Source organism: Bubalus kerabau, chromosome 19 (genome assembly GCF_029407905.1).
Source record: "Bubalus kerabau isolate K-KA32 ecotype Philippines breed swamp buffalo chromosome 19, PCC_UOA_SB_1v2, whole genome shotgun sequence".
NCBI classification, from domain to species: domain Eukaryota; kingdom Metazoa; phylum Chordata; class Mammalia; order Artiodactyla; family Bovidae; genus Bubalus; species Bubalus kerabau.
Window position 1 is genome coordinate 39,102,165 of NC_073642.1, and position 8,082 is coordinate 39,110,246.

The following is an 8,082-nucleotide window of genomic DNA, read 5'->3' on the forward strand; positions in this document are numbered from 1 at the left end:
ATTGGAGTTTTAGTTTCAGCATCAGTCCTTCCAATGAATATTCAGGACTGATTTCCTTTAGGATGGACTAGTTGGATCTCCTTACAGCCCAAGGGACTCACAAGAGTCTTGTCCACCACCACAGTTCAAAAGCATTGATTCTTCAGCACTCAGCTTTCTGTAGAGTCCAACTCTTACATCCATACATGACTACTGGAAAAACCAAAGCTTTGACTTTTGTTGGCAAAGTGATGTCTCTGCTTTTTAATATGCTGTCTAGGTTAGCCATACTTTTTCTTCCAAGGAGCAAGAGTCTTTTAATTTCATGGCTGCCGTCACCACCTGCAGTGATTTTGGAGCCCAGAAAAATAAAGTCTGTCACTGTTTCATTTGTTTCCCCATCTGTTTGCCATGAAGTGATGGGACCAGGTGCCATGATCTTCATTTTTTGAATGTTGAGTTTTAAGTCAGCCTCTCCTAGGTATTTTACTTTTTGATTCAATTCTAAATAAAGAAAATGGGAGTTTCTTTATTTCTTTTTCTGACAGTGCTTTGTTAGTGTGTATAAGCTCAGCTGACTTTTTTGTATGTTGACTTCATATCCTGCAACTTTATTTAGTTCATTTGTTAGGTTTCAGAAATTTTTGGAGGAGTCGTTAGGAATCTCTATAGAAATGGTCTGTAAAGTTTAAAAATAAAATAAAATTTAAAAAATAAAAAAATAAAAATTAAAAAAAAAAGAAATGGTCATGTCATTTGCAATGACAGCTTTATTTCTTTCATTCCAAATGTGATTCCATTAATCTTTTTTCCTAATTACTCTGTCTAGGATCTCTAGTATTAGGTAGAATAAAAGTGGTGAGAGTGGGCAACTTTATCTTGTTCCTCATCCTAGATGAAAACTTTCAGACTTTTATCATTGAGTGTGATGTTCATGTGGGTTTGCAGATATATTATTTATGATGTTGAGGTAGTCTTTACTAATGCTATTTTGTTAAGAGTTTTTATTACAAAAGGCTATTTAAGTTTGTCAAATTCTTTTCTGTATCTATTATGATAATGTGATTTTTTAACATAAGCTACTAAAACAATGCCAGCTCCACCTTTCTCCAGATTTTGTTATAAAACCACATAAACCTCTATGCAATCTTTAGTCCACTTTCAGATGATACTCATTATTATGTGAACTCTAGGAGGACATGGATTTTGTTTTTTTTTATCTTTCTCATAAAGGTCCATACAGTGCCAAGAAAATAACTTAACACAAAATATATGCTTAGTAAATACTGAATAAATAAGTATAATGTTTATTGCTAATTTAAAAGATTTATATATCTTTAAAATGACATTTTTCTGTGTAATTTCATCTAACATTAATATCACTGCTGCTGCTTTTTCTGTTTGCATTTAATTGGTACCTCTTTATCCACATCTTCATATTCAACTTTTTTCTATCTCTTTAAGTCTATTAATTATAGCTGAGTTGTTTTTAAACTTAACTCAATATGTTCCATATTTCAATTGGAGATTTCAGCTCTTATTTACTTTAAGAAAACTTTTTTCTTCTTACTGTTTCTTATTGCTTTTAGTATTTCTTTATTATTATTATTAGGATTTTTTTTTACTCCTTTATTCTTTTCTTTACTTATATGATCAAGTTGTCATTCCCTTGAATTTTTCCCTTGTTAATGAGGAGAACTATATGATGCTTGTTATAAAGTTACATGTATCTCTCTCATTTCCTAGTGAGAAGATACTATTTCCCCCATACAGGTGTTCTAATTTTTTTTATTTTTCTTGCTTCCCTCCCCTCAAATAAGATAAGCCTTCTAAAACACATTCTCATTCCTACTTTTCTCTAAGACTTTGTAAATGAGATATTTGAAGAATGTTATTTTCCCTATGATCATGAGACAATTTAGTGTGTTATTTATTACTATTAGAATTTTTCTTAAAATATGTTTCTTTCCTTTTAAGATCTTGATACTGGATGCTTGGGGCTGGTGCACTGGGATGACCCAGAGGGATGGAATGGGGAGGGAGGAGGGAGGGGGGTTCGGGATGGGAACACATGTATACCTGTGGCAGATTCATTTTGATATTTGGCAAAACTAATACAGTTATGTAAAGTTTAAAAAAAAAAAGATTCAAAAAAAAAGATAATAAATACTGAAGAAAGAAAAAAAAATAAATAAAATGTCATTTCTAAATTTAAAAAAAAAAAAAAGAATCTTGAATTAAAAGGGCATACTCTTACAGATTTAGATACAACTATATTGTCCACCAGCTTCCCTGGTGGTTCAGTGGTAAAGAACCCAATTGCCAATACAGGAGACATAGGTTCAATCCTTGAGTTGCAAAGATCCCCTGGAGGAAGAAGTGGCAACCCACTCTGGTATTCTTGCTTGGGAAATCCTATAGAGGATTTCCTGGCAGGCTACAGGCCATGGGGTCCCAAAAGAGTCAGATACGACTTAGCAACTAAACAAACAACATATTATTCACCAGTGTTTATCTCCTTTCCTACTTCAAACTGTCTGGTCAAATTCATGTGTAGTTAGGTTAGAATTCTTTATCAAGAATTTTCCTGTATGAAATAGATGAGATAATCTGTGGACCCTCACATGTCTGTGGATACCTTTTATTTTGGCAGTGAATGATATATGGACTGTATATGGTATTCTTTCAGTAGTCCATTATTGCTTCTAACTGTCTTCTAGATTTGAAGATACGAAGCCTGAGACTGCTGCTGCTAAGTTGCTTCAGTCGTGTCCGACTCTCTGCGACCCCATAGACAGCAGCCCACCAGGCTCCCCCGTCCCTGGGATTCTCCAGGCAAGAACACTGAAGTGGGTTGCCATTTCCTTCTCCAATGCATGAAAGTGAAAAGTGAAAGGGAAGTCGCTCAGCCGTGTCCGACCCCCAGCGACCCCATGGACTGCTGCCCACCAGGCTCCTCCATCCATGGGAGTTTCCAGGCAAAAGAACTGGAGTGGGGTGCCATTGCCTTCTCCAAAGCCTGAGACTATCTACTCTTAATTTGTAGGAAATGTGTGCTAGTTAGGTATACACATACATATACATATAATAGATACACAAACATATACCAGAATTATACCAGAAAATCCTGAGGCATACATGTCTATCAATCAACATTTCCTGAATTTCCATGAGCCATTTTGATTTATAAACTCAGTTTTAAGAGAGTTTTGCACAGAAAAATTACATTTTGTTATATGTAATTTTTTACTATAGGCTTCCACTATAATCTGCTTCTTGTTCTTTCTTTTTCACGTGGTAAATCTCCTGAATCTGTATCTGAGTCTTATGTTTTCCATTGTGATTTAAATATAATTGTATTTTTGTTTTTTGGTTTTAACTTCTTATTGATCTTTCAGACATTAACTTTCTTCCTTCCAGTTTTATTGAGAAATAATTGGCATGCAACATTGTATAAGGTTAGGGTGTAGAGTGTAATGATTTAAGATATATACACAATGAAATGATGATTACAACAAGTTTAGTATATATCCATCATCTCATCTAGATACAAAATTTTAAAATTTCTTTTGTAATGAGAACTCTTAGGATTTACTGTCTTAACAACTTTCATACATAAGAGAAAAAAGTATTAATTATATTTATCAGGTATGTTACATCTGTAGTACTTATAACTGGAAGCTTGTGTCTTTTGACTGCCTTCATCCAGTTCCCCATCCCAGACACACTGCCTCTAATAATCACAAATTTGTACTACTTTTCTATGAATTTGTTTGTATGTATGTTTGGTTTTGAAGTTTAATTAACTCTATTCTATTTTTCTATGAGTTTGTTTGTATGTATTTTTGTACAGTTTGTATGTTTTTTTTGGTATGGTTTTTATGTAAGTTTAATTGTATTATACAACACAATGATTATTTTCTATACACTTTGTTTGATTTCAAATACTCATTTCTGTATATTTGAAAATAATCACTGTGATAAGCCTAGTTATGATATGTTACCACAAAGATATTACCTAGTCATTGACTCTGTTCCCTCCCTGTACATTTTATACTGGTTCATTTATTACTACTAAATGAAAGCTTTTACATCTTAATTTTCCTTACCAACTTCTTTCTACCCCGACCCCGTTTTCCCTGGTAACCATCTATTGTACTCTGTATATATAGCTCTGCTTCTGTTGCGTTTTGTTTGTTCATTAGATTCCACATCTAAGTGAAATCATACACTATTTGTCTTTCCCTGACTTTTTCACTTCGCATAATACCATCTAGGTCCACCCATGTTGTCATAAATTGCAATATTTCATTCTTTTCAATGGTCGAGTAATATTCCACTATGTGTGGAATATGTGTGGATATGTCTCGTCTGGGAGACATATCCAAAAAAAATATTGCTAAGAACAATGTCAGAAAGTCTACTGCCTAGGGTTTCTTCTAGATATTTTAAGTTTTCAGGTCTTACATTAAGTCTTTAACCCATTTTGGGTTTTTTTGGGGTTTTTTAATATAAATTTATTTATTTTAATTGGAGGTTAATTACTTTACAATATTGTATTGGTTTTGCCATACATCAACATGAATCCACCACAGGTGTACACGTGTTCCCCATCCCGAACCCCCCTCCCACCTTCCTCCCCGTACCATCCCTCTGGGTCGTCTCAGTGCACAAGCCCCAAGCATCCAGTATCATGCATTGAACCTGAACTGGCGATTCGTTCCATATATGATATTATACATGTTTCGATGCCATTCTCGCAAATCATCCCACCCTCTCCCTCTCCCACAGAGTCCAAAAGACTGTTCTATACATCCGTGTCTTTTTTGCTGTCTCACTTACAGGGTTATCGTTACCATCTTTCTAAATTCCATATTATATGCGTTAGTATACTGTATTGGTGTTTTTCTTTCTGGCTTACTTCACTCTGTATAAAAGGCTCCAGTTTTTTCCACCTCATTAGAACTGATTCAAATGTATTCTTTAACCCATTTTGAATTTATTTTTGTGTGTGGCATGGGACAGTATTTGAATATGATTATTTTACAGGTAGCTGTTCATATCTTATATTTCTTCCTATTTAGTCTTGAGAAATTTTTTCCTCTTAGAACTACTTTTGCAGCATCCCATAGATTTTAGATTGTTTTGTTTTTGTTTTCACATGTTTCCAAGTATTCTTTTTTAAATTTCTTCAATGATCCATTTGTTGTTTAGTAGCATATTGTTCAGCCACCACACTTTTGTGAGGGTTTTTTTGGGAGATTTTTGTTGTAGATGACTTCTAATCTCATAGTGTTGTGGTTAGAAAATATGCTTGATGTAATTTGTCTTCTTAAATTTAGTAAGATTTGCTTCATGGCCAACATGTGATCCATCTTCGAGAACACTCCCTGTACTCTTGAAAAGAGTGTGTATCCTGCTGCCTTTGGATGGAATGGTTTATATGTATTTATTAAGTACATTTGGACTAATGTGTTGTTTAAAACCAGCATTTCCCTGTTGATTTTCTGTCTGGATGATCTGTCTATTGATGTAGGTGGGATTTTACAGTCCTTTACTATTATTTTGTTACTGTAATTATCCTTTTTGTCTGTTAATGTTTTATGTATTTTGATGCTTCTATGTTGGGCACATAGATATTTACAAGTATTGTATCTTCTTGGATTTATTACTTGATCATTACGTCTGCTGATCATCAGAACTGGGTCTTAGCGTCTCTGGCTATAGGGCACAGGAGAACTAGTGTTGGTCTGCTAGTGCTAATGGTTGGGACTGATTTACACACCCGGTTTCAGGGGCTAGGATGTCCCTAGACTTGTGTTGTTCCACTGGTGGGTGGACAGGGTCAAGGCCTAGGGGATTCTGTGGCTAATACTCTCTCACTGATTGGCAGAGCTAGTTTTCTTTTTAAATTAAATTTATTTATTTTTAGTTGAAGGATAATTACTTTACAATATTGTATTGGTTTATGCCATATGTCAACATGGATCAGCCATAGGTATACCTATGTACCCTCCCTCTTGTACCTCTCTCCCACCTCCCAACCCATCCCAACTCTCTAGGTTGTTACAGAGTCCCTGTTTGAGTTTCCTAATTCATACAGTAAATTCCTGTTGGCTCTCTGTTTTACATATGGTAGTGTATATGTTTCCATGTTACTCTCTCCTTCCTCTCCTCCTGCCAATGTCTATAAGCCTGTTTTCTGTGTCTGTGTCTCTGAAGCTGCCCTGCAAATAGGTTCATCAGTACCATCTTTCTAGATTTCTTATATATGTATTAATATACAATATTTGTTTTTCTCTTTCTGACTTCTTTAAACTCTACACAAGAGGCTCTAGGTTCATCCACCTCATTAGCACTGACTCACATGTGCTCCTTTTTATGGCTGAGTAATATTCCATTGTATATATGTACAGCTCTGTACAGAATACTGCTTCTGTATTCATTCATCTGTCAATGGACACCTATGTTGCTTCCATGTCCTAACTAATGTAAATAGTGCTGCAATGAACATTGGGGTACATGTGTCTTTTTCAATTATGATTTTCTCTGGGTATATGCCCAGTAGTGGGATTGTTGGATCATATGGTAGTGTTATTCCTAGTTTTTTAAGGAATCTCTATAATGTCTTCCATAGTGGCTGTATCAATTTCTATTACAACCAACAGTGTAAGAGGGTTCCCTTTTTTCCACACTCTCTCCAGCATTTATTGTTTGTAGATTTTTTGACGATGACCAGTCTGACCAGTATGAGGTGATAGCTTATTGTAGTTTTGATTTGCATTTCTCTAATAATGAGCAATGTTGAGCACCTTTTCATGTATTTATTAGCCATCTGTATGTCTTCTTTGGAGAAATGTCTGTTTAGGCCTTTGCCCACTTTTTGTGTGGGTTGTTTGTTTCCCTGTATTGAGTTGTATAAGCTGCTTATATATTTTGGAAATTAATCTTTTGTTAATTGTTTCATTTGCTTCTGCTGCTACTGCTGCTAAGTCACTTCAGTCGTGTCCGACTCTATGCGACCCAATGGACGGCAGCTCACCAGGCTCCCCTGTCCCTGGGATTCTCCAGGCAAGAACACTGGAGTGGGTTGCCATTTCCTTCTCCAATGCATGAAAGTGAAAAGTGAAAGTGAAGTCGCTCAGTCATGTCTGACCCTCAGCAACCCCATGGACTGCAGCCTTCCAGGCTCCTCTGTCCGTGGGATTTTCCAGGCAAGAGTACTGGAGTGGGGTGCCATTGCCTTTCTCCCATTCTGAGGGTTGTCTTTTAAGGTACCTGATTATAGTGTGCTGGGGACCCCAGAATTGTGTTAGCCTGGTGGTGGTCAGGCTGGGGCTGAGAATGTCCTTGGGCTAGTGCCTGCCCACTGGTTGGTGAGGCTAATTCCAGGCCCAGTGCTGGCCTCTGTTGTGTGGATCTGGGTCCTGAGGGTCAGAGGATAGTACTGGTACATTAGTGGGCATGGATGGGACTTGATTCTACTGGTCTCAGGGGGTCTTAAGGCAACAGATCTGCTGATGAGTGGGGCTGTGTCCCTATCTGGATAGCTGCTTGGTTTGACGTGAGATATACAAGTACTAGGGGTGAGAGACTGGTGAGGGGGATTAGGTCCTTCAACTAATAAACTAGAAGGAGGGTTCCCAACTGATGCTTTCCAGCACCAGTATACTTTCTATTTGTTTAATTGAAATTTACTTAGGTATTCTTAGTAAGAGGTAATTGAAGTATATAATGTGATAAATTGCAAAGTGTTCAATCTGAAAATTGTTTTTATTCCTATCCAAAGATAGGACATTTTAAATGTCCTTGTTAAAACCATTTTTTCTGGCATTTCAGAATAACCAAAAACAATGAATAAGTGATCCAATACATCCACTAAAGCAGAGTGGCAAGAAAGTATAAATTTAGAGGAAATTTAGAGAGAATGTGACTGACACTCTGACAACAATGAGAGAAAAAATGTAGATCAAAATTATCTAGGGTAATCAAAAGATATTGTTTCCAGAGGTATCAAGGGAATTTTTTGGAATATATTTTCTATAATTTATTTTGAATAATTTCTAAACTAGGGTATTAACATCACTTTTGTGTTAGTAATCA

At 36.0% G+C, this 8,082-nt stretch overlaps 1 long non-coding RNA gene across 1 annotated transcript in view; it reads left to right on the forward strand.

Moving 5' to 3' along the window:
* Window positions 1-4,945, forward strand: part of LOC129633661 (uncharacterized) — a 193,013-nt gene extending 188,068 nt beyond the window's left edge. The window contains exon 2 of the long non-coding RNA XR_008705201.1: window positions 2,700-4,945. This is a non-coding gene — a long non-coding RNA (uncharacterized LOC129633661). The remainder of the gene's footprint in view (window positions 1-2,699) is intronic.
* Window positions 4,946-8,082: the final 3,137 nt, after the last annotated feature.